Below are 18,703 nucleotides of genomic sequence, written 5' to 3' on the forward strand. Positions count from 1 at the left end.
GTGTTTTTATCTGGAAGAAGAATGTTGATTTATTCCAAGTCCTCAAATGGAAGTATGATAAATGTACCACTTTGACCTACAGCAAGATAAATGTCCCCCAGTTGGAATGCAGTCACCAATTTAAATTTTTCAACTGAAAATAAATAGGAAATGCAATTGTTGAATAGTCCATTTGGGTGCAGGTTCTAACACACAGGCAGAAAAAACATACAGCTTTCAGTCCCTCTCTCCAGTTACTTCCAACTGGCACAACATCACCCTTAAATGATTTCCTTTCAAAGCTGACTAGTGCTGGAATTGACTAATTAAACAGATAAGACAATGTAAGCATTCATCCTAGGATTCTTGTGACTCCAAACCACCAGGTAAAGAAACAGATTCAAGTGTCTCAGCAGGATTATTTAAACTATTGATTAACTTAATATACTGAGTCAAATTACAACTTTATCACTTCCTCATAAAATCTGCTTGTTCTCTTCAGTTTTTCTTAGCATCAATTGACCCTTGTCAAATAAGCTTTGTCCCATACTGTGCCTTATGCCTAATTTTGTTGAATTTCTTTATATCTAATTTCACCTTGATTATTTCCTGATGTTTTATCACTTTAATAGATTCCTTTGTAAGTACTTTTTCATTAAAATATTTCTCTATCTTTGATTTTCTATAATATTTTCTGTAACTATATAGGTGGTATCTTGCACTTATTTCTAGGAACTTAATTTTTTTTATTCCACTATTGTTTGTTCATTCCAAAGCATTTTAATCACCTCAGTGAGGTGGTTATTTGCCAAAAAGAAACATAATTGTCATAGTTACAGCTTTTAATCTCAGATTCTCACTAGTTTTCATGAAACAAATAAATATTCTTCCAGGAATTTTACCAGAACTTACAGACTCCATCTGTGATGGTTACTGTTACTGAGTCAACTTGGCTAGACTATAATTCTCAGTGGGATGGTAGTCAATGAGTTGTTTGTTCTTCCTTAATGTAATATAATCAATCATCTTTCATAATGTGATCAGATATGATTAGTCAATCAACTAAAAAAGGCATTTCCCTGGAGATTGGGCCTGCCTCCATACCTATCTATCTATCTATCTATCTATCTATCTATCTATTCTATTTCAACCTCTACCTCCAGTCCTTGAGAAGTTCTGCAGAAATCTCCAATTGTCACCTGACACAAATATTTGAAATTTGGGAGACCGCACAATTGCATGGCCATTTCTTTGAAGTAAATATTTATATAGATAATTCTGTATGCATTTTCCTGACCCAAGCAATGCTATCTTCGTATTTCTTTCGTATGCATGTAAAAGTTGGAAAATTATTAAAGAAGACCAAATAAGAATTGAGACCTCTGACCTGTGGTGTTGGGTAAGAGTATTGAATAACCTATGGACTGCAAAAAGGTACTACTTTATTTTGGAGGAAGTGTAGCCAGCGTAAATGCTAAAGGCATGGGTGGTGAAACTTTGACTCACATACTTTAAGCATGTTGTCATAGGCACCGGTCCTTAGAAAAAGATATGCTGGGAAAAGTGGAAGATCAGTGAAAAAAAAAAAAAGATAAAGTCCTTAATGAAATGGAGGCTAGACTGACACAGTGATTTCAACAACGAGTTTGAACATGGCATAGATCATGAGAATGATGCAGGACTGGGCAAGGTTTGATGTGCAGTAAGCTCAAGGGCACCTAACAACATTTCACTGATTTTCCTCCTCTAAATAGTCAACACTAACACAACACCTTTCCTGAAAGAGACTGAGGTTGTTAACAATTACAACTTACTCGGATCCACAATGAACACTCTGAACTTGAGCAGTCAGAAAATCAAAAGACAAATTTTACTGGGAAAATCTGCTGTCATAAACCTCTCCAGACTGCTGAAGAACAACAATGTCAGTCTAGATTCAAAGGTGAGCCTAATCCAGGACATGGTCTTCTCAATTACTTGTTACGCTTCAGAGAGCTGGACAATGACTAAGGATGACAGAAGAAGAATCGATGCCCTCGAGTTGTGGTACAGGAGAAGAGTCTAAAACATACCATAGACTGCCAAGAAAACAAATAGGCCTTTCTTGGAGAGGGTGAAACCAAATCTTTCCTTGGAGTCTAGGATTTTGAAGCTCCATCTCACTTATTTTGGACACATGGCCAGGAGACAGCGGTCCTTGGAGAAGGACATCATGCTCAAAAGGGTGGACGGACAGTGCAGGAGAGGGAGACCCTGGATGAGATTGATATAGTAACTGTGGCATTGGGGGTTGGTGTGTTGGAATTAGTGAGACTGGCTCAGGACAGGGAAGGGTTCAGAGCAACTCTACATAGGGTCGCTATACATCGCAGGTGACTCAATGGCACATAACAATAACATACTGTAACAGGTTTTGGAAGCACAAGAGGCATCCAATTTCTAAACAGCATGCCTCCAGAAACTCGATGAACTTTGATAAATGTCAATAGTTATAGAGGGGCTTCGGGCCTTTTGTTCATATAGGGTCACTAGGAGTTGTGTTCAACTCAAAGGAAATCAATAACATAACACCTAAGACAAAATATGCCTTCTCTTCAAAAGCTATATTTATATAATTCTTGTTAATGCAATAATCTTACAATTAGAGAAATAATGTTGTGGTTTGCTAGCTATTCTTGAGTACAACTCTTAATGGTCCTTTGAACAAAAGCTCTGAACCCTGTCCAATCCTGTACCATCTGGTCCTTTCTGACATACTTGAGCTTATTCCTGTAGTCACTGTGTCAATTGGGAGTCTTTCTCTCTTTCACTGACCCTCCACACTGCTCACAGGAAAAAAATAGAATATCAAAAAATGGAAAACAACAATAACACCTACAATTTCAATTTGTTGTTGTTGTTGTTGTTATGTGCCGTCGAGTCGTTTCTAACTCATAGCGACCCTATGCACAACAGCCCTAAACACTGCTCTATCCTGTGCCAACCGCACTACAACTATATATAAAAATAATATAACATTAATGAAATTTTAAAATATAACAGAATTATATAAGTCAATCACAAGAAGACATATATAGTATGATTCACTCAAATGAGACACATTCTTGTTTGTTCTTTTTATGTGCTATAGAGTCGCTTGTGACTCATAGCGACCCTATGTACAAGAGCCCTAAATTCCATTCTATCCTATGCCAATCTCACCATCTCAAACACACTCATTCCCACCACCCCAATCATGGAATCGATCTGCCTCATCAAGGGTCTTCCTCTCCTGCACCATCCCTCCACTCTCCCAAACATGATGTCCTTCTCCAAGGATCAATCCCTCCTTGCAACATGCCCAAAGTATGTCAGACGAAGCTTCAGAATCCTTGACTCCAAGGAGCATTCTGGCTGACGGGCCAGGGACCTCCGAGGATGCCATTGCCAAAGAAATAAGATACATAAAATATGTAAGTATGCAAAGAGCCAAATTTGACAGTAATATTCAGGGCAATACATAGGTTTTTTATGGCTCCATCAAACATAATTTGGACATGTTGCAAGGAGGGACAGGTCCTTGGAGAGGGACATCATGCTTGGTAGGGTGGAGGGACAGTGCAGAAGGGGAAAGCCCCCTATGAGGTGGATTGATTCGGTGACTGGGGTAATGGAGATGGGTGTATCAGAGACAGTGCGATTGGCACAGGACAGAGCAAAGTTTAGGGATGTTGGTACATAGGGTTGCTATGAGTCGCAAGCGACTCGATGGCACATAACAACAACAACAACATTCAAGGCAAAGAGAAAGGGGAAAGAAATTCCTATAAAACTAACACTGATATTCTATTCATAAAGGTGGGACATAAGACAATAAATACTGATAATATTGTGTTTATTTAACACAAATGATACAACTTGATTTACTTAAGTATAAATAAAATTATTATAAATATATCATTATTTTAGCTAATCTAAAATACAGAATAACAAAATATTAACATGTGTTATATATAATTATTTATATTTACATATGTGTGCCCTTGCATATACACCCACATGTGTCAAAAATGTTAACTAAAAGATTACTCGTTGTAATTCCATGAGCTGTTCCATGGGCGGAGGATGTGCAGTCTCCTTGCATAAATATTTACAACTTTGGAAACCTAGTGGAGAGCCACCATGACTCAGAATTGACTAGTAGACAATAGGTTTGATGAGTTTGGGTAGGATATATATTGGGTTGCAAACCAAAGATGAATAATATAAACTCATCAGACACTCTAGGAAGAAGAGGAGGCAATCTACTGTTTATTGTTGTTGTTGTTGTTGTGTGCCATTGAGTCATAACTGACCCATAGCTGACCCCCCCCAAGTGGGTTTTCAAAGACAATTAATCACACAGAAAGAGACTTCATTCTCCCACAGAGCAGCTGTTTGATTCAAAACACGTGCCTTTCAGATTGCAGCACAGCTTCTTGCCACTAAGCCACTAGGGCCTGGAAAACTCAATGGAAGGCTGTCCTGAGTAGGACTCAAGGGTAGCAGAGGGATATATATTTGAGTTTGAGTAACATAATAATGTCACATAATAATTATGGAATGACTGAATGAATGTTCCAATGATAAAAAAGATGTTGAGTATAAGTTTGTTCATGGTAATTTCACAGTAAGGGTCTGTTATTCTGGTCTTTCCACAGGATCCTCTATTTAAAAGATATATGTAACATTCATGAGTACTTTACAAACATTTGTTCATAAATGTTATAACAGAGCTATTCACAGGGTGCATTATGCTTTGGAATATTAAATCTTTCAAATAAAGCTCATCTGAAGAATTAAAGCAATTAGATTAATAACCACTGTCACTTTGGAACAAATTGTTCTCATCAATTATGTCATTCTGTCAAAAATTAAAATATTTCAGTTGGCAAAATTCAAAATAACAACAAATGGATGCCATTTCTTGAGCTAACCAAACCCAAATCAACCTCTCAAGTGTATTTAATATTCCACTTCTTCTATGATAGCTTCTCTAATAAATACTTAAGTCCACAAAAGCCAGGAACATAGTATAATTACAAAAAGCCTTACTGCCTGTATAACAAAATCAGCAAAACATCCTAAAATACCCAGGATAACTATCATCTTATGGGTAAATGGCAAAAAGAACTTGTGATTGAACCAAAGGCTCATACACAGTTAGTAGAAAATAAAAAATACCATAATTTAGTAAGTTCCATGCTATGTTTCTAAGTATTTTTCACTACATGTTCTCTTCGCAAAGAAAACATATATTTTTGTTTTGTTTGTAATTTTTACTTTATTGTGATTTTTTTTTTTTTCCCTGATCAAGCCCAAATTTATTTAATGAATTCTGCTACAAATAGGCAGCGGAGTAGGCCGGGCTGCCAGAGAACCCAGCCCTAGGTTATCAGTTTACAAAAACTTTATTGTGATTTTTAACTTAAGTTTACAAAAAATGTTGGATTTTTCATTCATTCATTGTTGCACATTTTCCTCCCTAGAAAGCATATGGTCTTTCAGAAAAAAAAAGGCTAAACCAAAGGAATATAATGAGGAGAAAGTCAGTTATCTTGTTAGCTATCTTACAGATATTTCATCTGCTCATTTCAATAACTCCATAAGAAATCATCTTCATTTTAAAGAAAAGGAGCTAATGATCAGAGAAAAATCTGTTATTTTCTCAAGGACAGAGATAGTAAATTGGACAAGTTGGCTATTTTGAGAAAATAATTAGTATTGCACTATATTATCCTTGTTGTTGTTGTGTACTGTAGAATTGAAACTGACTCACAGCTGACCTTCCAGCAGTTTTTCAGAAGCAGTTAATCTCATGGAAGGAGATTGCCCATCTTTCTCCCGCAAAGCAGCTGGTGGCCTCGAACTGCCTGAATTCAAGATTGCAGGGCAGCTTTTGACACTAAGCCACCAGAGCTCCCCATATATCCCTAAGGACATCTATCTATTGCTATTTTCCCCATTACTCAAGATGTTTTAAAAATATCTCCATTTAGGGAGCTCTGGTGGCCTAGTGGCAAGGAGCTGCAACTACAATCCCAGAGGCACATGGTTCGAATCCACCAGATGCTCTGCCGGGAAAAGGAGGGACAATCTCCTCCTGTACCAGTCAGATATGATTTGACAGTACACTCACACAAAAATAAAAAAAAACAAAACACAAAAATATCTCCATTTCTTTAAATCTTTTATTTCTAAAAATATCCTGTGAAATTACAAGTTTGGAAATATATAATAATGGGGAAATACAGGAGGAAAATTATAATCACAATATTTACTATATAATGACAAAGAATGTAAAAGTAGCTCAAAATAAATAGAAATGGAGCAATCTTTTTATGTCCTAATTGGCACTGTTTTTGGCAGTTGTAAATTTCATCAGATGCTTACCACATTATGCTTCTATTATGTAGCTAGACCATTATCAGTAAAAGGAAGAGAGAACATATTTCTAAGATTCCCGTTAAGTAAATAGGCTTTGTGAAGGAATGCAAAGGGAAGTTGTTGCTAATGCTTGTAAGAATGGAAAAGAAAAGTTTTGTTGTTTGTTTTTTTTTCTTAGAACAAGGCCAGCAATATGGTCTGTTGACTACTAACTTGCATCAAGAAATAGTTTTATTTCTCATCTCCACTCCCTGGTAAATTTCAGATGTATTTGCCAGCTACTGACTGGTTAAAGACACGGATTTTAATATTTTTTTATTGTATTATTTTTATGTGTACTGTCAAATCAGATCTGACTGGTACAGGAGGAGATTGCCCCCTCCTTCTCCAGCAGAGCATCTGGTGGATGTGAACTGTGTACTTCTGGGATTGCAGTGCAGCGTCTTGCCACTAGGCCACCAGAGCTCCCATGGATTTTAATTTTTAATCTGGTTATAAAATATAATACAGACATGTATTTAAATTGTACTTTATTTTATTGGCGCTTTAGTGGTGCAGCGGGCTCTTAACCAAAACAAATCAGTAGTTCAAATCCACCAGCTGCTCTTCTGGGGAGCATGAAGCTCTCTATTCCTGCAGAGACTTACAGCCTCAGAGAGTCTACAGGGCAATTTTACTCTGCCTTACAGGGTCTTTATAGGTCAGAATCAAGATGATAGCAGTGAGGTTTTTGCCTTTTCTTTTAATAATTATATGTCACATATTAAATAATTATAAACTGGAATGAAATATCTAGTTTTAAAACTATGCCACAGGCCATTTTTAACCTCAACTTAGAAGAAATTTACAATCTAAATTTAAATAATGTAGGATTTTTTAAAAAATACTATAAATCATTATTACTTTTACAAGAGAAAGGGCCTATAATCATAGAACAACACAGAAAAACCACAATATCTTAAATCTTGTGATTTAGTTCTAGGAAAAATTATACATGAAATGAACCAAGAAGAATCTGAAAATCTGCATAAGATACCAATTTCCCAAATTATATATTCTTTATCCAGGCTAGTGCTTGCTCCCACATAAAAATCATGCTCCAGTAAGAGCAAGGGAAACATAAATCATAGGATCTAAATATGGAAGAAACCTAATTATCCACCACACCCCCACTGTATTCAGGCTTTGCTACAGAACATTTTTCTCACAAGGCAAATTCTAAATGTCTCAGTACATAGCTTTGCAGCAGAGAAAAAAGAAGTGGGGGGGGACCCAAAACTTAACAATGTCACCAAGAGTTCAACACAGGGAAGAAAAAAGATCATCATCATCTCAAACAAGCTTTCTGATTTGGAAATATTCGGAGATAACAAAATAACATGCTATTGGAATACAATATAAATGAACTTTCAGAAACACAATTTCAAAAGAATAAAAAGTACTTGAACATAAACGTCTGTTTGTTTAATATCAAATTAGTAAACCATAGCTTTATAAAGATTCCAAATATATATATAACCAAGTCAACTTGTTCAAAAGTTTTTCTCCTGAGGAATTTTGAACAACAATTTATTATTGTCTGTTGCCATCAAGTCAACTCTCAACTCTTGATGAGGCCTCATGACAACCTTCAACAAATAGAGACCATAGGTATGTAGAGAAAACTGGTGATCCAATGGCCATGGCTGCTTTAAACTTCTCTTACCAAATAAAACAAAGATACAAACTAAAGTCACTTCTGCATCTTTACAATGTTACTGGGGAATTTTTGAATTCTCAGCACTGTGCAAACATACCAGGAAGAGACTGAATCCTGAGAGGAAGAAAGAATCCTAGCTCTGAAAAGCAGAAAGTGACAGGCCAGCGTGAGAGAAAGGTAAGAGCTCATGACTCATAACAGGTCCTGGGGATTAAGAAGAAGGTGTTTTTACTGCTGTTGAGTCATACTACATTAAAAAAGGAACAGAAAAGCATACTCATTGGTTCTTAATGAAAGCACTCAAAAGTCTGATCTAGGAACGGTTATGTGGTGGGAGGAAATGATGCCAATGAAAAAGAAAATGCAATTTTAAGTCTTGAAAATTAGGAGAATGTAATCTTTTATTTTCTTTGAAAATGAAGGTGCAGTTTGAACAAATTGAATCTCTCAAACAATTTTTTTTCCCTTAGATTCTTCCTTAGGCACAAAATCATATTTGCTAAGTACCTGGGGTCCTCCTACAGAAGCTACAGGGAAATGTACAATCTACAGTTATGTAACATGGCTTCTTTTTTTTTGTTCAGGAAATAAGATGGCTGAGTACTGAAAGGTCCTGTTTGTGATGCTACTTCCATTGATATTTCTGATGTACCCTCAAAAAGAAAATCTAGTCCATGAAGAGGGAGCAGTATGTCATGTATACTAAATAACTACCAAAAAAGTAAGAAATCTGACTTCCCATGTAAAAGCCATTATGTCATTCCAGGAAGCAGTATGGGAAAATGACATTTATTAAATCTCCATGCCTACAAAGTGAAATTCAAGTCATTAAAGTAAACTGGGGGGGGGGGGTAACAAAAAAAACCCCAAAACCAAAAAGTTATACGAAAGATTCAAAGTAGAGAAGAGATATCTCAGTCCACTTTTTATTCCCTGAATTCAACATCTATCTACAAAACAAATTAAAATTTTAGTAGATGTCCACTATTCAAGTTTCTGCACAGCTCTGAGCTTCTACTACTTTTGTGTTTGCCTGAGGAGAAAGGAATTTTTATGTGTGTCCATCTCTCGGGAGATGACTTGGGCCATGTCATTCCTTAGACTTGATTATAGGAATCTTCCCTCATAAATGATCCCAGAATCTGTATCATATCACATCAACTCTTCCTCATTTCCAGTTACACTCTCTGCCACATCCCTCTTGGTTTCTCCTACCAGTGACCACTATTCACCCTTTAGAAAGAGTAGAAAAAACCAGAAATCCAGGTGGACACTCATTAAAAAGTTCCATGGTGAGATGCATTCTATTAAAACCAGACTAACCCTTCCCAACCCCCACTGCCATCAAGTTGATTCTGATTCATAGCAATCTTCCATTAGTTTCCAAGGTTGAAAATCTTTACAGGATATTGCCCTTCTTTTGCTTATAAAGCAGCTGATACCTTTCAGTTAGCAGTGAAGACACCATCTTCAAGTCATCTTCCTATCTCAAACTTTACTGGACAACACCCGCCATGATGCTATGATTGGCCACGCACTATTTATTTTAGCCAATAAAGAGAGACCTCAAATCTCTAGTCCCTATTTTAAGATCTATTCCTGGTCTATAAGACTCATAAAGTCTTCCTTAAACTACTCTTGGGAGTAATTTTCATAGGCAACTGGTGATCATTAATGGGGAGATTGCAAAAACAGGCAATTAGGGAACAAACAAATGTAGAGTTTTCTCTTTTAATCAAAATGCTCACCTCCTGATTTGGAAAAAAAGAAGACTTTCATACTCGCAGAAATCTGCTATGTTCTCGAAATCTGACTACAAAGCTATGCATCTTGTTCTTGAGCATATAGAAAACAGTCATTAAAAAGAAATCAAAAGTATTCCGGAAAGTACCTATCAATGAAGAAAACTTGAAGCTGACTTATTGGCATCAGAGTATCTGGGGAGAAAAAGAACGTAAGTGCAAATTTCCATTTTCAGACATAATAATAAACATTAATTTTTTTTTTTTAATCTTACCCTGCACAAGGCACTGAACTAACACAACTATCCTAATACTACACAGAAGTTACTAATATCATTCTCATTTTATAGCTGAAGGGATTGAGGCTTAAAAAAGGTTAAGCAATTCTTTCAAGGTCACACAGCTATTAAAGTAGTGAGCCAGGCTAGCCTTTGTTCTTTGAGCTTTTCAACCTTGAAGAAAACCATTTACTCAGTTCTGCCAGGAGGCAAAATGGAAAGAAATAGAGATTACTTGCACTCCTCAAGCATCTTTAAGATGCTAAGCACTTTAATCAGCAATTTCCGTCTTTATTTTGTGTGATTCTCGAAACCACCTCATAGAGTAGTTATTATCACACATACATATAAGGTAGCTTGGAACCCTGTCAGTCCTAGGGTCCTCCACAGCTTTCTCTATGAGTCATCTATCCTACCACACAAGAAGTCACAGCTCTCAAAACACTGTTGTGTCTTAAACAGCAAACTGAATCCCCTTCAGCCTAGTCACTGTGTGTCATGAAGGTTTGTCTTTCTTCCTCCACCCCTCCTCTTGAAAACAGAGAGGTTAGAAATGGGGTGGATTTTCCTTCCTCTCTTTCACATCATCCTCCTAGTTCCAAAGGCTACAAAACAGATTCCATTTCAGTTCCTTCTCCACAGTCAGTTGTTCCTTGCTGATTTGTCAAAGAGGCAGAAAAATGTATCGTGAGGTTCCTTTCTCAAGAAAATAACCGTGGTTTAGAAGAGCGCACTGGAGGTATAGTCTATAAAGTGCAGCACTGTTAGCCAAAAAATGGCATGTGGATGGTTGGCATCCACTAGCTACTCCACGGAAGAAAGATGGGCAGCCTATTCCAATAAGGATTTATAGCCTTGGAAAATCAGTGCAGGGTCAGAACCGACTCAGGGGAAGTCAGTTTGAGTGTGAATTTTGTATGATTATTATTAAGCTTCTAAATTCACTGTTCAATATAAAAAATTGAACATTATCTCAGTTTTTAAAAAAAATCCTAATTATTCTCCCTCCCACTACCTGTAGCAGATAGATACTTGGATAGACTAAGATGAACTTGCTCTCAAAAATGTCAAAAAGAGGTGCACACATCTATTTTTAAATACCATTCTCAAAACATACATATCAATCTGTTCCACCAGGCTATGAACTTATAAAAAGATGAAGCTAAGCACAGTTTTCATCTTTATATTCCAATACCATGTTGGCTATTTAATAAATGTTTACTGACCAGATTGTTGTTGAATGTTATCTGCACAGGAACTACCACTGAAACTAATGTTTGCAATTGATGCAAATTAATTTATGACACCAACAAAAAAAAGCTGTTGAAGAAATTGTACAGAACACTACTTAACTTGGAGAAACTGAAGAGCACTGTGCTGAGTGAACTAATTCAGTCTCACAAGGACAAATACTGTATAAGGTCATTTTATAAAAATAGAAGGGTAACTATTAAAATATGTATGCGCATCAACGGGGGAAGGAGTGAGAGTAGAAGGGTAAGGATGGGTAGAGGTGAAATCACAGAGTTGCATAATTTGGTGGGTGGAAGAAGGGGGTAAAAGAAAAGGGGACAAATGTGGTGGGGATCTGAAAAGACAAGGTAATGGGCATATTCCCACGGTGATTACTTTTATAAAACATAATGAGAATGACTGCATAAAAACAAAATGTGAATGAAAAATAATGTGAAACACAATGTATACAAACTTTGTAAGCAAATGAATATAAAATAAAAATTTAAATCTTTTTCATTTAAAAAAGACATTGTTAAGTGCTACTGAGTTGCTTGCGACTCATAGCGACCCTATGTACAAGAGCCCTAAATGCCGTTCTATCCTGTGCCAATCTCGCTGTCTCAAACACACCCATTCCCACCACTCCACTCACAGAATCGATCCATGTCCTCGAGACTCTTCCTTTCCTGCGCCGTCCCTCCATTCTCCCAACCATGATGTCCCTCTCCAAGTACCAGTCCCTCCTTGCAACATGCCCAAAGTATGTCAGACGAAGCTTCAGAATACTTGACTCCCAGGATCACTCCAGCATCACCCTCTCCAGGACAAACCTGTTTGTTCTCCTAGCAGTCCATCGTGTAGTCAACACTTTTCCAGCACCACAGCTCAAAGGCATCATTAAGAAACAAAAATGTAAATTCTAGGAGAGCAATAATCTTCACTTTCTAGATAGAACCACGATTTGAGTAAATATTAGAAAATTAGTAACTCCAAAGGCAATGACATTCGATAAAGCAGAAGAGAAAAATCTGAAATAGGATCAAATATTGGGAAGCTGGGCTAGATTATCCGATTATATTACTTTATAGGAATGCCAGGAAGAGGTCTCAAGGAAGTGGGGAGAAATAGGAGGGCATCACATATATGAGGAGGAACAGATAGAATCTATTGAGAAAAAGAGCAGCTAAATTATTAAAAGATTCTCAAATATTCATAAGAGTCTATTAATATTATTGTTGGGTGCCATCGAGTCAAATTACAACCCATGGCAACCCTATGACCAACAGATCTGAACACTGTTCTATCCTGTGCCATCCTCACATTAATAACACATTAGAGCCCATTGCAGCAGTCACTGTGTCAATCCACTTGTCAAAGGTCTTCCTCTCCTTCACTGACCCTCCACCTTTTCAAGTATCATGTCCCCCTCCAAGGAATAGCTCCTCCTAGCAACATGACTAAAGTATGTGAGGCAAAACTTTATCATCTTTGTTTCCAAAGAGCACTCCAGCTGCACTCTCTCTAAGATATGGTTTGTTCTTTTGGAAGCTCATTGGATGATCAGTATGCTTCGCCAATACCATAGGTCGAAGGCATCAATTCTGTCATCCTTATTCATTGTGCAGCTCTCATATGCATAGCAAGTGATCAGAAAACTATAGCCTGAATCAGACAGCACTTTGTCCTCAAACTTAAATCATTACTCCTCAAAAATCTGGAGAGGTTCTAACTGCAGATATTCCCCATGCAATGTGTTTCCTGATTTCCTGACTGTTGATACCAAGGATGTTAATTGTGGATTCAAGCAAGATGAAGTTATTGACACTTTCAGTCTCTTCTCTATCCCTCATGATATTGCCTATCAACCTAATGGTAAGAATCTTTGTTTTCTTGACACTGAAATGCAATCCATATTGAAGGCTGTGTTCTTTGGTCTTCTACAAGTTCTTCAAGTCTTCCTCACTTTCAGCAAGCAAGGTTGAATCATCTACATAACACAGGTTATTGATGAGTCTCCCTCTGATCGTGATGCCAAATTCCTCTTCAGAGTACAGCTTCTTGAATAATTGGCTCAACATACAGATTAAATATATATGGAGAGAGAACACAATTCTGGCACACTCCCTTCTTAATATTAAACCATCCAGTGTTCCCTGCCCTGTTCACACAACAGCCTCCTGGTCCAGATATTGCATGAGCACAATTAAGTGCTCTGGGATTCCTATTCTTCTCAATGTTAACAACTTGTTATGATTGGCACAGTCAAGCACTTTTGCATAGTCAATAAAGTGTAAATAAAGATACTTCTCATATTCATTACTTTCGACCAGGATCCATTTAACATCAGCAATGATATCTCTGCTTGAACTGCTGGCAATTTCCTATCTATGCACTGTTCTAGTCATTTTTTAATGATATTCAGCAGTTTGAGGAGAACATTCCTCTAATTAGATAATGACTTATCTGTCATTTTGCTGTACTGAGATAACTAACAGTTGCTGTGATACTAAAACCTCTGCTACTGATGTGTCAAATGCCCCAAGGGTTACCCATGGTGGAGAGGTTTTAGTAGAGCAGGCAGATTAAGATTTAAGAAGCAGGATTGGGCATCCACTTCTTAAATAACAGGCCTCCCAAAACCCTATGCATAGAAGAGGAATCCAGATAGATATTAGTATTATATATTAATTTATTTAGCAGTTACTCTAAATGTGTTATTAGTTTCTCATACATGGAAAGAAAAAGGTAATAAGAATCTGCTTTCTAATAATTATAATTTGTTGAAAATATGACTCATAGATTGTTTCTCAATATCAAGTCACTACAAGTAAAGAAAATTGCTCTTAGGAGCTCTGTGTTGTCAGGGGCAGGAAACTTCACCTCTGGCCTTTAATCTAATTTAAGTGCTGAATATTTTCCCTGTTGTTGTTATGTGCCATTGAGTCACCTATGACTCATAGTGACATTATGCAAAATAGCTCTGAACTCTATTCTATCCTGAGCCAATCTCATTGTCTCTGACAAGCCTACTCTCATTACCTTAGTTTCTGTGCCAATCAATTTCATCCAAGGTTTTCCTCTTCTGTGCTGTCCTTCCACCTTTCCAAGCATGATATCCTTGTCCAAGGACTGGTACCTCCTTTCAACATGCCCAAAGAAACAGATTCTCAAAATCCTTGCCTCCAAGAAGCAGCTTGGTTTCAACCTCTTCAAGACGGACCTGTTAGTTCTCTTAGCAGTCCATGGTATGTTCACTACTCTTCTCCCACACCACAACTCAATTTTTCTGTCATCCTTGGTCATTGGCAAGTAAATGTGAACATCATGGACTGTATTCTTGAATAAGGCATGTCCATATTCTCTGTTGTTGTTGTTATGTGCCGTCGAGTCGTTTGAGACTCATAGTGACCCTATGTACAATGGCCCTAAACTCTGCTCTGTCCTGTGCCAATCGCATTGCCTCTGACACACCCATCCCGATTAACCCAGTCACTGAATCAATCCACCTCACAGAGGGTCTTCCCATCCTGTGCTGTCCCTCCACCCTACCAAATATGATGTCCCTCTTCAAGGAAGGACTTGTCTCTCCTTACAACATGTCCAAAGTATGTCAGATGAAGCCCCAGAATCCTTGCCTCTAAGCAGTAGCCTGGTTTAACCTTCTCCAGGATAAATCTTTTTGTTTCCTTGGCAGTCCACGGTACATTGAATACTCTTCTCCAGCACCACAGCTCAAAGACATTAATTTTCCTTCTATCCTCCCTAGTCATTGTCCAACTCTCTGATGCAATAACAAGTGATTGCAAAGACCATGGCCTGTATCAGGCGCACCTTAGTCTCCAGAGAGACACCGTTGCTCTTGAGTACTTTAGAGAGGTCCCTAACAGCAGACTTTCCCATCGCAATATGTTTTTTTATTTCCTGGCTGCTGGTGCCAAGAGTGTTGACCATGGAGCCAAGCAAACTGAAGCTGTGAACAAACTCAATCTCTTCGCCATCCATCCTGATGCTACCAATTGGTCCAGTGGTGAGAATCTTTGTCTTCTTGACGTTGAGCCTCTGTCCATACTGAAGGCTGTAGTCCTTGACCCTCTGCAGCAAGTGCATGAGGTCCTCCTCAGTTTCAGCAAGCAGGGTTGTGTCATCTGTATAACACAGATTGTTTATAGATCTTCCACCAATCCTGATGCCATACTTCTCCTCATAGAGCCCAGCCTCTCGGATCTGCTCTGCACACAGGATAAAAAGGTATGGGGATAGGACACATCCCTGGCATACACCCTTCCCAGTTTTGAACCATGCGGTGTTACCCTGCTCTGTTCTGACAATTGCCTCTTGGTCCAAGTATAGGTTTCGCATTAGCATGATTAAATGTTCTGGGATTCCCATTCTTCTCAGAGTCAGCCACAGTTTGTTATGACCCACACAGTCAAACACCTTCGCATAATCAATGAAACACAGATAGACATTCTTCTGGTATTTCCTGCTTTCAGCTAAGATCCATCTAACATCAGCTACAATATCCTTAGTATCACGACCCCTTCTAAACCCAGCCTGGACATCTGGCAATTCTCTGCTGATGTGCTCTTCCAGTCAAGTGGCCAAGTGGTTGTTCTCCAGATTTCTTGGCACAACTTGGTGAGCACATCCAGCGCAGCATCACTGACATAATTTCTCTTCAGCCCTCTGGAGAGGTCCCTCACTGCCGATTTTCCCAATGCAAATCATATTTTGATTTCCTGATTGCTGGTTCTAACAGTGTTGATTCTGGACCCAAGAAAGTTGAAATTGTTAACAATCTCAAATATCTTCTCTGTCTATCATAATGTTGCCAATTTGCCTAGTGATGAGAATCTTTGTTTTCTTGATGTTGCACTTCAATCCATATAGCAGACTACAGTCTTAGACCCTCTGCAGCGACTGTTTCAGGTCCTCCTCAGTTTCAGCAAGCAAGATTCTGTAATCTGCATAACACAACTCATTGAGGAGACTTCCTCCAATGTATGATCTGTTTTGCATACAGATTAAAAAAAGTATGGAGACAGGACACACCCCTGACATACTCCTTTCCTGAGCACATACAAAAAAGTTCAAACTCTCCTTTCCTCACGGAAGTTTTTTTCTCCTTTCACAAACACTTGAAACCTTTTTATGGCTCCTGATGAACAATTTTTACAGGTTGCCACAGAGAGGAAAGATGTTAATTATCTATTTAGCACTTACTTTTTCGGCTCTCAGTACCAACTGCTCTTCTCTGCCAAGATAATTCTTGGTCTATTATCAGATCTCTAAGGCCCTTCTGCCATCATACTAACTCACAGCTGTGAATTACAATGCTCCAAATGCAAAGAAAGAAGGACAATACATGTAGGTTTGAAACTCTCGCTAGTTAAGTATGAATGAAACATTTAGAAAGACATAGGACTTCTTTCTCCTCCTGAGATGCAATATTCCCCTACAGTTGGCAAACCAGCAACTTAACCAAGTCAAGATTTTTGATACTTAAAAATTAGGGACAGCAATCCAATACATACAGCTAAAATACTTAGGCCGAACATCTGTTCCAGGTTGCATGTGTCACTCTCATTAAATATTGTTCCTGCTACCATTAAGTTGATACTTTACTAATAGTAACCCTGGAGGAAAAGTAGAGCTGCTGGATAGTGTTTCCAAGGATGTAAATCTTTATGGAAACAGATGCCACATCTCCCTTGGAGTTGCTGGCAGGTTTTAATGGTCTGGTTAGCAACTAAAGCCGTAATCATTGAATTATCAGAATTCCTTAAAAAGTGTCAAGGACATTGACATCAAAATAATTAAGAATTGCTACTGTTCCAAAAACAACCAGCCAATGAAATGATGACATCAAAAACTTAGTTGTTTAGATTCAGTTTGAGGTACAAATAACAGCATTTAAAAAGATTGGTTTTAAGAAATGCTTTACAGATTGATCTAAATATTCCATTGGTGGTGCATTGGTTAAGTGCATAACTGCTAACTAAAAGATCAGCAGTTCAAACTCACTAGCATATCCTCAAAAGAGCAATGTGCCAATCTATTTCCATGGAGATTTATAGCCTTGGAGATTTTGCAAGGCCGTTCATCACCCCACAGGGTGTCTGTAAATTAGAACTTACAATGAGTATGTATTCCAAGTTCTAATAAGGAAACTAAGAATTTGAAACACAAACCAAATTTGAGAGAATGACACTGCTGTGCAGTGAAAGAGCACACAAATGGGAATTGAGAGATGTGGGTTGAGTTCAATCCCTACCACCCACATGAAGATTAGTGCTGATGACTGCCTTCACCAGCACCTACTTTCCTCATGACTAGAAATTAAACTATTACGGGCAATAATTTTTAAGGTTCTTTCTCGATTTAGACTCTATGATTTATGGATTTTTATCATGTTTGGTGGTATCTTTTTTCTAACTAATATAGATTTCCATTCAAGGTTGTTTTTAGAAAAATACATTTTCACACTGGTTAATAAGGTTAACAATTTCTTTGTGTAATATATAAGGAATGCTTTTTAACAGTTATCATTTCTTAACAAAATTGCCATTTTTAAAATCAAATAAGAATATCGTAAAATAAAATTATGTTACTAGAAATAAACTTCTAAATATTAAATACTTTCTAATAACTAGAGCTTTAAGGGCTTTTTCTTTCCTTTGGTATTGATAACTGAATTGCAAAATGCATTCTCATCTTTGTTCTTTAATGCTATTAAAATAATTATAATTAGTAAAAATGCATTTTCCTTACTTCAATATGAAATAATTTTAAAAGATTTAGGCAAATAAATAAAAACTATAATCAATAATTCTCAGGAGATAACAAGACAATATAATTGGAAACAAAGCAATCACCCACCAGTCACAAGAGAAATTTTGGATTATTCGTTTTATTTTTTTAATGCCAGAGGTCCATGTTTTAAAATTACCATTATTTGGTTCACTTGAAAGAAATATCACTGACAGTTTTGTTTATAGATGGTAAAATGGAACTATTTCTTCCAAGGGTCGGGAGCACGTTTGAGATCTTAAGGATGGTACAGAATAGGGGAAGGTTCTAATGTGTTGATCACCGGATAGCTATGTGTCATAGTCAACTCGATGACACACAGTTATTACTTCCAGCATTAAGATCTGATGTAAAAATGACCTAATTAATATTTAAATATTGTAGAAGGATGTGTTAAAAACAAAAGATGCTTCTTGGACTATCTTCTAAATGTTCAACTCTGAAGGGAGAAACATTTTCATTTCTTTCTTAAAAATGTTTCCATAGTTTCTTTGTGAGTCATCATATTGTTCTAGGTATTTTATAAGGGCCTATTGTTGTAGTTATGTGTTGTT

At 37.4% G+C, this 18,703-nt stretch overlaps 1 protein-coding gene across 4 annotated transcripts in view; it reads right to left on the bottom strand.

The window, feature by feature from the left end:
- GRIK2 (glutamate receptor, ionotropic, kainate 2) overlaps nucleotides 1–18,703 on the bottom strand; it is a 1,103,729-nt gene that overhangs the window by 1,044,751 nt on the left and 40,275 nt on the right. The gene's annotated exons all lie outside the window — the stretch shown is intronic.

Source organism: Elephantulus edwardii, unplaced genomic scaffold, assembly GCF_000299155.1.
Source record: "Elephantulus edwardii isolate Elephantulus edwardi_28Jun2011 unplaced genomic scaffold, EleEdw1.0 scaffold00013, whole genome shotgun sequence".
Lineage (NCBI taxonomy): Eukaryota > Metazoa > Chordata > Mammalia > Macroscelidea > Macroscelididae > Elephantulus > Elephantulus edwardii.